The 12,481-nt window shown below is 48.1% G+C and overlaps 1 protein-coding gene and 1 pseudogene across 3 annotated transcripts in view; both read right to left on the bottom strand.

The window, feature by feature from the left end:
• Positions 1 to 12,481, bottom strand: part of NTM (neurotrimin) — a 961,781-nt gene that overhangs the window by 935,034 nt on the left and 14,266 nt on the right. The gene's annotated exons all lie outside the window — the stretch shown is intronic.
• Positions 12,231 to 12,345, bottom strand: LOC145524969 (U6atac minor spliceosomal RNA; annotated as a pseudogene).

Genomic DNA, 12,481 nt, shown 5'->3' with positions numbered 1-12,481 from the left:
CTACTTTTGTATGGTGTCCAAATTATATTTAACAAGGGTGCATTACTTAAGCTAAACATGTCAATAATAATCAGCTGACAGAGTTAGGATAAATATTTTTTAAGGCCTTTAGTTCTAACATCCAACTGCAACCATGACAGTTTAAAGAGACAGCAGATGTGTGAAAGCTTTTTCAAATGTGGACAGTGCTGTGTTATCATAAGTTCTTATTATGATTAACTTATACCAAGTGAGAGCTGACACAAGCCCATTAATAAAGTCAAGGAGTGACATGAGAAGAAGGCACATGATACAACCCTCTACTGGCTGCTAGAGTTCCTTGGGGCCCAAATATTCTTGATGCAACCTCTGGAGGAAGGAAAGTGACACAGCTTTTTGCTGTGCAGCTCTCTCTGCCTTTTGTGTTGGCACGATTGTCAAGCAGGTTTTATTGCATTCTCAAGTGATGGGCAGAACAGATGGCCAAAGCCCAGCCTGGGGGCTGGTGTCTGCTAGGAGTGGCAGTGATGCTTACGGGAGAGGGTGGAGAGGCCTGGCCGTGGCTGGAAGGACGGGCCCTGGGGCCACACAGGGAGGAAGACTAAACATGGTGGCCTTCTCCATCAAAGACCCCAGGAATCTCACTTCCACGCAGTAATGCCCATATGAATGTAAACACACTGTGGAAGTCACCCAGGAATGGAAGTTTTTAGCCCAGATTAAAGGTTGCTAGTTACGATTCAGTCATAACAGGAGCAGCTGCTGGATGATGTCTGTATTTCATCCAAGGTGTATCACCTCATTATCATTCATCAAGATCATGGGGGGGAGGCGACAAGATGAAGTCATACCAAAAAATCAGAGAGAACCTGGACTTAAATGCAAGAGGTCTGAGTTTGAGCTGTGACCCTGGACAGTACGAAGTACATGAACCTTGAACTACCACCCTATCTCTTTGAGCTTCAGATCAGAAGACCCAGGTTTGATCCTTGGGTCAGGAAGATACTCTGAAGGGAACGGCTACCCACTCCAGTATTCTTGCCTGGGAAATCCCAGGGACAGAGGCGCCTGGTGGGCTATGGTCCATGGAGTTGCAAAGAGTTGGACACGACTGAGTGACTAACAGTGAAAATAAGGTCAAGTTCATAGTTCCAAATGCCTTGCACAAAGGTGCATGGAATCAAGAGAAATCAGTCAAAGGTGAATTAAATGTATATTTTCTATTCTAAGAATATATTGTCTACTCTCCAGAGCAATTTCTGCTTGCTTTTGTTAGAGTTCTAAATTCTAGGCCATGTTGCTTGACAAGACAAGGAACATTTAAGAGCTCAGATGGTCAAAGGGATCCTTTTGTCACTGTTAGGTTGAGTCACTGCCCTAGTCCTTTGGGACAGGCAAGAAAATTATAGGCTTTACTAGGTCAAGGGGCCTTATAAACATCAAGCCCAACAATAAGAGACAAGAGGCTCACAAAGATAAGGCAAGTGCTCAGAGCTGCACAGTAAATAAGTAACAGAGTAGATATTCAGATCTATTGGGTTGGCCAAAAAGTTCTTCTAGTTTTTCTGTAACATCTTTAAGGAGAAACCTAAACAAAATTTTTCCCCAATCCAATAGAGGTCCCCCTCCTGGATTTAACATTCTTTTTGCTACGTAGATATTGAAGATTCAAAATATACTTTTCTGACTTGAGAAAGATGATATAAAGCAACAGCTATGGAGGACTGCCAGGAGATCAAACCAGTCAATCTTCAAGGAAATCAACCCTGAATACTCATTGGAAGGACTGATGCTGAAGCCGAAGCTCTAAACCTTTGGTCACCTGATGCGAAGAACCAACTCATTGGAAAAGACCTTGATGCTGGGAAAGATTGAAGGCAAAAGGAGATGGGGGCAGCAGAGGATGAGATGGTTAGATAATATTCCCGACTCAGTGGACATGAGTCTGAGTAAAATCGGTGAGGGACAGAGGAGCCTGGCGTGCTGCAGTCCATAGGTTCACAAATAGTCAAACATGAATTAGTGCCTGGACAACAACAGAAGTTTGAGAGCACAGACACGTGGGTATGAATGACGCAGGCTAAGAGGGCAGGAGAGGTGGGGAAGGGTGAAACCTGATGCTGGGCATCAATATAGCAGTTTTCCAAGCTGAGTATAATTTCAACTCTAATTCTTCCTTATGGATTTAACCTTATCTGTTAGGCAGGACAGACATGGGCCCCATTTTGTATATGAGGAGGAAGATGAAATGTTTTGCCTGCAGTCTCAGAGCCCATTAGTGGCCAAAGGGAGATAAGTGGCATGTAGAGAATTCTTCATGTGCCCTGACCCCTTTTAACAGCTCATGTGCTGCCTGTTTGCGAGTGTTGGGAAAGCCATGTGGGCAGTTCTCAGCCCCACTTACCTCTGGAGTCCTTGATGCCCTGTCACCTTTAAGAGCCACCAAACCACATCAGGACCCCAGCTTAGCAACTCCTCAGAGGATGTTGCCCTGAGAGTCTGTTGCCCCCAGAGTCCAAAGACATCAGAGTGTGTTGATTGGCCCAGAACTTTAAGTCACTAGGCACTTTTGCTACAGATAAATATAGGCACGCAAAGAACAAATGGGGTTGACATCTGGTGCTGAGGATAGTGGGTGGAGGACAAAGAACAGAAGAAGCCAGGCGGGCTTTATCAACTCCACCACGCCTTTCCCCCGGCGGGCAGCACGGAGCCACCAGCCACTTGCCTCTTTACAGTTATAACTAAAAGGAGCATTACAGAGGTGAATTAACATTTAAAAAGAATGTAAAAACTCAGAGCTGTTCTAATGATGATTAATGGAGAGCTATAAGGGGGCCTTGACCTGCCAGTGTCATTAAATGGATTGGCAGGTTTCTGAGCATTAATTATAAATAGCCACAGGAGTTCTCCCGCTTAACAGAATGATGATAAATCCAAGTCTCCGAGAGAGAAGGAGAAGAAAGGAAAGCAAAAAGGGGAAAAAAGTTTGCCTGTTTCTGTCTGCCCGGGTGTTGTGGGGAGAAGGCAGAGAGCGAGCAGAGGGAACGAGATAAATGATAAATTAGGCCTTGCCAGTCAATCACATTTCCTAAATGTTTTATGTCCCCAAAGCTATAAAAGCAATATTCCTTTCTGCCCTTATTGGAAGCATTTCTGTACGGCAATCACATCAGTTTCCTTGGGGATTTCAACTGAAATGTGCTTTGCCTTTTCTTTTTATATTTACTCTCCAGCCTGCGACCAAGGGAGGGTCAGAGCCCGCATACAAATGGGCAGGAGAGAGACCCAGTGACCAGAAGAGGCTGGCGAGGGGAGCAAGGGGCTGGCAGGGGGCCCTGGCTCCTCCACTGTGCCCACAGCAGAGGACCGGTGCTCCAGTTCCTGTCCTGGAATGGTCTCATCCAGCGAGCAGGCCCCGTCCTGATAAGACCCGCGGTGAGGGCTCAGCGCAAGCTTTACGGACTCCACAAATGCCACGAGGGCAGGTGTGCAGTTGAGTCTGTTTTGCTCACTGCTGCCTGATCAGAACCTACAGCAGAGCCTGGCGCATCATGGCACCCCACCAGTATTTGTTGAATCGGGGCAGGAAGGAGGGAGTGATGAACAAGTTTATCTGCGACTAGGATGCACAGCGAGGACCTCTGGAGGGGCCACATGCAGTGCAGACACCTGAGCCCGGCAGAGCCTTGGGCAACGGGCGTTCAGGTCCTGGGCACAGCCACTGGCTCTGCTTATCCCTGGAATACTAGGATGCCAGCTTCCCCCAGCCCATTCTTTGAAAACTCACTCAGATTCTTTGCATTTTGGAGCAGGCAGGGAACCCGGGGAGGTGCAGAGACTGATCCAGAGGCACTCAGGTAACTGTGTGAGCCCCAGCACGGGTCCCTCCTAGAGTCCCCTCCCCTACCCATCACCCTGCTTCTCTCCCGCTCCCCACCATGACTTCCAGATCTGCTGGCAAAAGCAATCTCAGCCAGCTGGCCCTGCACCTCTGCATCCCGGAACGCTCGAGCCTGGGGATGTGTGGGTCTCCCAGCTCTACCTGCCAGGTACCTGGGTTTAGGTGATCACCTGTGGTGGAAGAGGGAGGCAGACAGAGAGAGGTCAGGAGAAGGAATGAAAGGAAGAAGCCCAAGCTAAGATTTGGAAGAACGGGTCATCCCTGGATGATGTTATATATTTTGTGTGTCGTTACTTTTCAAGGCTTTCCCCGGCAAGTCATTATTTCGGCTGATTAGAAAGTGGTATTGAAAGACCTGCTTCTCTGGTACCGTTTTCCTCACATCCTATTAGTTGCAATACAATTACAAAGAATACATCAATTCCTGGCCTGCCCGCCGCTGCTGCCAGAGCCGCCTATTAAAAAGCGGCCTTATTAATGGAATTGTACATCTAGGATTAATCGGCTTGCGTGGGCCATTTACATTTCTCATTCCACAAGCACTTTTGTTTGCTTAATAGGCTGAAGGAGGTAGGAAATGGCACAACAAAAGCCTCTCCCAATTGCCACGGGTGTCACTGGGGGATGTAATATCCCCTCCTCCTTTCATCCTGAAGTGCCGCCCAGGGAGAAGATCTCATGCATGCTGCAGGGGAGACGCGGGCGGCAGCCAAGGTGCGATCCGTGGGGAGGGGATTGGAGGGGCGGGGGAGGCCTGGTCCAAGGAGGTGTGCAAGGTCTGGGGAAGGAGATACAGCCAGAGACACCCATACGGGGACGTGGAGGGGTGAGGAAGGCCCAGGAGATCAGGATCCAGGCAGGGTGACCAGCTGGGGGCCCAGCATTCACAAGACAGATGTACCCTACCTTCACCACGAATGGCTCCTGCTGACCTGGTTGGCTCCCTCCGTCCACACGGTCCTCCATTATCGCCCACTCATGGCTCAGGTGCTGCAGCTCCAAGTCACTCCTCTCCTGGGCCGAGCAAAGCACGGTTTCAACCGAAGGGGAGTGTGGGGCCAGTGGAGGAGACCACACATGTCCACTGCTCTTTCCTTCTTCTATTGCTTGGAGGCCTCAGGACTGACCTCTTGGGCTTCTCTCCAGGACTTTGGGGAGAAGAGTTGAGAGCATCACAGCAGAGTTCTTGAGTTCACTGGATTCCGAGAGCCCAGCTAAGAGGCTGCTGTCTCTGTAGCTGCGTCTGTCAAGCAGTCCTGGAGATGCCGGCCATCTGAGTGGGCCCAGGGTGACGGCAGGGGAGTGGTGCTGAGATGGAGAAGGGATGGCCCAGTTCCCCAGCTCCGTCAGACTCTCTAGAGAGAATATGGAGACTACACCCTTACCCAGGCAGGTGCAATTACCCCCGGCACATCCTGCCTACAGGGAGTTTCCTGGGACATCAGAGAGAGGTTAGGACACCCCAGGGAAAAGTCATTCAAAAATCACAGACCTTGAACCTTTTCAGCAAACCCTGTCCCCAGAGAATCTGGCCTATGCCGAGCAGAAGCGGGCCTTGGAGGAGAGGGACACGCAGTACTTGGGTTCTGCACTGATGGGGCTTCAGTGCTGAGCCAACGAGGGGTCCAGCCTGGAGATGGACAGAAAGGGGACTTCCTCTCTCCGGGTGGAAGTCACACTTCCCAACCAGGGCCAGGCGCCTAGCTGCCCACCCTCTCCTTCCGTCCTCTCTTCCACTTGCTCTCACAGGCTCATCCTTTTGACGGTGATGCTTTATTGGATTTGCTCCTCTTTTTGTCTCTGGCTTCCCCCATGACCCACGGAGGTCCGTGCAGGTCAAAAATGATGGACAGCTGAGGCGTATGAAGCCCCAGACCCCAGGGCTCTGGTCTCTGATGGTGTTATCGTGGCAGCAGGGTCCATGATGGTGAAGTGCTGTAATATAGTATGACTTTGTGCCTTAATGAAATTTTTTCTAGACCACTAGGAAAAAAAGACTCCATTAACCACACTACAAAGGCCTCTACTTATTAGTATTTTAGAACAGCGGCACAACATTTCGTGAATCTAATTACTGCTGACAAATATGAAAATTGAAATCAAAGTTGAATTTTCAGCTACCAGGCCTCATATGCCAGCCTTCTCTGACTCTGACTATTGCATCCACACATTTATTCTTCCAGTAGTTTCAGCAGAAAATGGGTGATTTTCCCTCTCCCTGCTGCCGTTCACTTCCCTCGCCCACCACCAGTCCCCACACCCTCCCCGGCTAGGACCCTGTGTATTTTGAAGCATTAAACCTGACATATTCATCTTGGTGGCCAGCTCAAGCTAACTAACTTCATGTTTACCTGTCACAGATGCAGCCATGGGCTGAGCTGAGAAAGCCTCTTCCCTCCACCCCTCTCTCCTCCCGCCCCCCAATCCCAGCCTTGTTTTTTTCAGATAAAAGTCATTTGACTGATTTCAAATTCCTCGTGATATCAGGACAAAAAAAAAGGACTTGTCAACACCTTTCTTTCTTTCCCCTATTAAGCACACTGTAAAAATCAATCCCTTTTGTCACTTCACTCGGCTTGCGAGAATGTTTAATGGATGTCAAGGGAGCTAATGATCGCTGGTAGAAAATTCATTTTAGATTTGCTATTTATAAAGTGCTCAGTGCTCAGGTGGGAAATTAACATGAGGCAAGGAGCCGGCTGGGTGGGGGAGGGTGGGAGGCCAAGCGGGGCCCTGCCAGGCTGGCAGGCGCTTTGTGTGGGTGGCACCCAAGGGCTCCTTCGGGCAGAGGATGCTAGTGTCAGAGGTGCTGTAGGGGTTCGGTGCAAAGAGCACAGGCTCTGGAAACATCCAGACCTCGTGATCTGACCTTTCAGAGCCAAAATTTTTGTCAGTGATAAAGTCCTATCTGCAAAACGCGGCTCACAAGTTGTAGAAAAGGTTTAAATAAAATATTACACATAAAACATTCACTGGTGACTGGCACCAAGGACTGGGACGTGTTTGATAGATGTTTTGGTTTTTTCCCCATAGCCCCAAAGGCCTAGGAGGGGATCGGGACGGGGGATGGTGAGCACAGAATTGCTCCAGGATCTGAAACTGGCCAGGGCTACACTCGAAGACAAGCCTGACAAAGAAGGGCAAGCCTGCCTCACCTGCCCATACCACGGCCCCCACGTGAGCACAACAGTCCCTGGTTCTTAGACTTCAACAACAGTGAACATCAGAGTCACCTGGAGGGCCTCTCAAGCCACACACACCTGGGCCTCACTAGCTTCAGCGTTTTTGAGGGTCTAGACCCGGGTTCCCCAACCCTCTGGGCATCAGGGACTGGTTTGGGGGAAGATAATTTTTCCATGGACCCAGGTTGGTGAGGGTGGTTTTGGGATGATTCAAAGTGCATTACATTTATTCTGCTCTCCATTTCTATTATTATTACATCAGCTCCACCTCAGATCATCAGGCATTAGACCCCGGAGACTGGGGACCCCTGGTCTAGAAGTCTGGAGTGGGGCCCCAGAACTAGCATTTCTGACAAGTGCCCAGGCGGTGCTGACCACACTCAGAACCACCGTGATGGCCCTGCGAAGGAAACAGTGTCCTGAAAGACAATGTGGAACCACCGCCCAAAGGGCACCTCTTGAGTGGCAAATCCGTCCCCTCCTGCCCGACCCTTGCCCCTCAAGCCAGTCTGGGACTCAGAATTGTCCAGCAAATCAGCAAAGGCTAGTTCAGTCCCTCCCAAAGTTTACCTTGCTGGTCAAGCAGAAGAGCCAGGCGCCGGGTTCATATTCTCGTTTGCATCAACGCAAGCCAAGCCTCGGTCTCCCCTCTGGGTGGCTGGTGCCTCAGGGGCTGAGTGGGTCAGCCCCCAACCCTCCAGCCCTCCAAGACCGTCTCAGTTGCACTTTGCACTCCAGGTCCAAAAGCTCTGGGCCACCCCTCACCTTGCTTCTAGTCTCCTCTTCCTGGCCTTGCCTTGGACACTTCTCTGTTCTATTTGGATTAACTGCAAACCTCCTTTGATTCCTCGCTGTGTTGAAACAGACATCCTGTTGCCACGTGTTTGATGACTGAGTCCCGGGGGAGTTCCTATTTGCAAGGCAGCCAGTTACCGTGCACTGGGCCTTACACACACTCCTCGAGCTACTAATTCATTGTCTAAGAAGTTGCTTTTCAGTTTTCTGATTTTTCAATAATAGGCTTCTCACCAAGCCCTTAAGCTCCAGAAATAAGCCTAAAACTACTTTTCCAGTCATTTACATATACACCAGTGGATCCAGAAAGGAGAAAAAGGGACTCGTTTTGCATGTTACTCCTAAGGCTCTGGAAGCCTCTATGGACAGCCTATCAAGGCTGCAGGTCTGGAAAAGTGCGGTGGGAAGCGTGCAGCTCCCAGAAAACCTGACACCCCGGCGAATGATAAATCTTGAAATTTCTCCTGACGCCCCGGCTGCCGCTTTGCGGGGCTGGGCGGATATTCTGGGCACCAGCAAATTGTTCTGTCAGCACACGGCTCCCTCAGCTGCATCCTGTTAGGAAGCCTGTCATTCATCCCCCAGTCTCTGCACCACAGCCCCACCCTGTGAGGTGGCATCTTGCCACCTGGGGCAGGTAAACCAGAGGCTGCAGAAAAGCTGCCCAGAGGCAGGGCCCCGAGGGACAGAATCGGTCTCCCTGCAGCTGGCCCCTCATTCTGTTGTGGGATTGTGGGTTCAGGGGGTGGACCATAGTAGGTGCTCAGTTAGCTCAACTGAGGAGAGAGACTTCCTGGCACATGGGCCACTTTCAACCACCATCTGTTTTTCTCTCTATTTCTCTTTCTTTCCCAAATGTGGATTTTATATATAATCCGATGAGCCAGAAAGAGAAGCCATCTCTTTTCTCCCCACTGCCAAACTACATACCTCCCCATTAAAAAGAAGAGAAGTCAAGAAAACTTTCACCTTTTAGACTCCTAATTCTGATCTGGCCATTTTCCCGAGGTCTAAGATGTATGGACAAGAGACAGGTGTCAGATGAACATGGCACAAAAACAAGATCCCCCTTTAATGTGAATTTCAGATCAATAGCAAATAAGTTTTAATGTAAGTATGTGCTATGCATAATGAAAAGTTAGGCATTGCTTATCTGGAAATAAGTGTGGCGCCCTGGATTTTTATTTACTAAGGCCGGCAACCCAAAGGGAAATTCTCATTAGTTTACATATTTCTATTGTCTTGCCTGGTGGCTCAGATGGTAAAGAATCCTCCTGCAACGCAGGAGACCCGGGTTCGATCCCTGGGTCAAGAAGACCTCCTAGAGAAGTGAATGGTTACGCACTCCAGTATTCTTGCCTGGAGAATCCCCATGGACAGAGGAGCCTGACGAGTTACAGTCCATGGGTTGCAAAGAGTCAGACATGACTGAGTGAGTAACATTCCCTCACTCACTATAGCTTTCGTACCACCAAGTTTGCTTTGTCTGCAGGTTCTTTCCTAAGGTGGGAAAATTCCAGAGAAACTGAGACCCCTCCCCTGAGGCCCCAGCAGCCCCCAGGGCAGCCCTTCCTTCCTATTAGAGTTCCTCACCTGTGCTGCACGACTGCCTGACGTCAGCGGTTCTCGATATTTAGGGTGACTCACCCATCTAAGGGGCTTCTCCGGACACAGGTAGTTGCCTTTTCAGAAAGCCCCAGACTTTCTGATGCAGGGACCAAGATTGGACCGGACATAATGGATGCCTGGGCTACAAGGCCAACTCCTAACAAGGACACTGCCAAGAGGGATCCTCTGTGCATAGAATCGGTGAGTCTGAGCAGGTCTCAAAACCCGTTTGTTCTCCTTTTCCAGCCTTTTAAACTCTGTTCCTGGCTGTCTTCTGTCTGCCCCTCTCAATGTTGACACAAGTGTGTGCAGGGTTGCACGGTGTTGACCTCTCAGGAAGGACACCCCTGGGCTGAGAGCTTTGCAGGGTCACTGTGAGGTGGAAAGGCGTCAGCTTCCAGATCAGTGTGCAGGATCTGTTTCCAGGGTCAGTGTCTGGGTCAGTGGGGCTGGAGGGCAGCACGAGAAGTTCTCTGGGAGACAGAGCAGGACCCAGGCTGGGCAGAGGGGGAAGGGCCACCTGTGCCAAGTTAAGGAACTTTGGCTTTATCTTGAGAGCCATGTGCAGCTAATAGGGATTTTCAGTAAAGCACTCAAGTGGCTAAATTTGTTTTTGTGGCAAGATAATCAGTGATGGGCAAGATGGAGGAAGGGTTGGGCTGGGAGGCAGACTGGTATAGGAGACCCGTTCAGAGGCAACAGTAGTCCTGTGAGCAATGATGGCAGCCTGAGCTGGCACTGGAGACGTAGGGAAGGTCAGAAACAGAATGGAAGCCAGTGGTGAGAGACTGTGGGGGAGGGGGCTGGGGGGGTGACGTGCACATGCCCTCATGGGGAGAAACAGTCACGTGTTCCTTCGGAACACGTGCACTGTTCAGAAGCCTCCTAGGGCCCCTGGCTTTACTTTTCAGTACAAATGGAGAGATGAATTTCACAAGATAATCCACGTAAACATGAAAACTACATTTCAAGAAAGTTTAAATATTCCATTTACAGTTGAGGGAAATAAAGCCTTCAGGGAAAAAGACAAAAGCAAAAACCCTCAGTTTCTAAAGGCAGAGTTAACAATGGAACTGCGATGAGAAAAGAATTTTTTGATTGGTGTGGAGATCAAGAAATATATTTTACATGGATAGGCTCTGTAAACTGTAAACACAAAACTCTATCTCCATAATTCCTTACAGAATTCATGTGAGAACTGAGTTGGAGATGAGTTTTGACTGTGTTTGGGAGAAAGTCTAGTATATCTCCTAAATGATGGGGAAAAGAGGTGGAAAATATGGTGAGAGTAGATCATATCGTATCTTACAAATATGGAGAAAAGAGGATCACAACTAACATTTCAGAGTAACATAAATGGAGCATAACATTTAAAAATTATGAATCACTATACTGTACACCTGTAACATACAATATTGTACATCAACGACGCTTCAGTAAAAATAATAATAATAACAATGATTTTAAAATCCAGAGAGAAAAGAATGCCATGAGGAAAGGCGTGATTAATACTACGTGGAATCCCTCTGATTCTCAAGCCAGTTCTCTCCATCATTATTCACACAACTATTTTCAGTCCTTTTCTGCTTTCTGGGGAAAAAATTAGCCAGCCTATACAGTTATAGGCATACACAGGAAACTTATATACATGAGTGTGCACACATAAACCTTCCATGAATTACACTCAGAGAAAATATAAGCTATCAGATGCAAACTTCTTCAACTTCCTGTCACTAAGTTTCAAAGTTTACCTGCATCCATACAGTGCCACGGACTGCTAATTGGCTCTCGTTTTTCCATTTGTCTTTATTGTGGCAAAATACACATAAAATTTACCATTTCAACCACTTTTAAGTGTATGATTCCGTGGCATTAAGAACATTCATGATGTTGTACAATCATAACCCCCATCCGTGTCCCCAGATCTCTCATTTTCCTAACAGAATCTCTGTACCCATGAAATAATAAAACCCCTTTCCCACTCCTGGTAACTTTGATTCTACTTTTTGCCTATGAATTTCCTGTTCTAAGTACCTTACAGAAGTTGCATCATACAATATTTATCCTTTTGTGTCTGACATTTCACTTGGCATAATGTCTTCAAGGTTTTTCCATGTTGTCCAGGGGTCCCCAACATTTTTAGCACCAGGGAGAAAGAGTTTCTTGGAAAGCAATTTTTCCACAGACCAGTGCTGGGGGGGGAGCATAGTATGGGGTTGATTCAAGAGCATTACATTTATTGTGCACTTTATTTCCATTATTATTATATCAGCTCCACCTCAGATCATCAGGCATTAGATCGCAGAGACTGGGGACCCATGTTATAGCCCATGTCAGAATTTTACTCACTCATTTCCATAAGGCTGGTTGATATCTCATCATATGTACAGACCACATATTTCTTATCCATTCCTCCCTGGCTGGTCACTTGGGTTTCTTCCACTTTTAGTTAATGTGAATAATGCTGCTGTGAACATTAGCGTGCAAGTATCTGTTTGAGTGTCTTCTTTCAAATTTAGGGGGGTATATACACCTAGAAGTGAAACTGCTGGATCATATGGTAATTCCATTTTTAATTTTTTTAAGGAACTGAGAACGATTTTCCACGGTGACTGTACCACTTTACCTTCCCACCAGCAGTGCACAAGTTTCCAATTCAGTTTCTCTATATTGTCACCACTTTTAAAAACTAATAACCATCCTCATAGGTATTAAGTAGTATCGATCATGGTATTTGCATTTCCCTAAGGACCAGAGATGTTGAAAACCCATGGTTAGATGCCACAGAGTAAGTAGTAAGGCCTTAACCATGCACTTGTATGGGGGCCCCTCCTGTTCTTGTCAAGGGATGTTTAACCTCCTCCTTTTATAAAACGTGAATTGGCTCCTAATATTCACCCTCCCCTTCTTCTATGGTCACGGGCCCCTGAGTTTGTCTGGGCATGTGGTCATCCAGAGTGGATAGTACCTTGGCCACACTGCCTTGCATCTCGATGTGCCCGAGTGACTAAGC

The sequence above is a fragment of the Giraffa tippelskirchi genome, chromosome 10 (assembly GCF_054371585.1).
Source record: "Giraffa tippelskirchi isolate mGirTip1 chromosome 10, T2T-mGirTip1v1.2.pri, whole genome shotgun sequence".
Classification (NCBI taxonomy): domain Eukaryota; kingdom Metazoa; phylum Chordata; class Mammalia; order Artiodactyla; family Giraffidae; genus Giraffa; species Giraffa tippelskirchi.
Note: the sequence above shows the minus strand (reverse complement) of the source record. Positions and strands in the feature narration are given on the sequence as shown.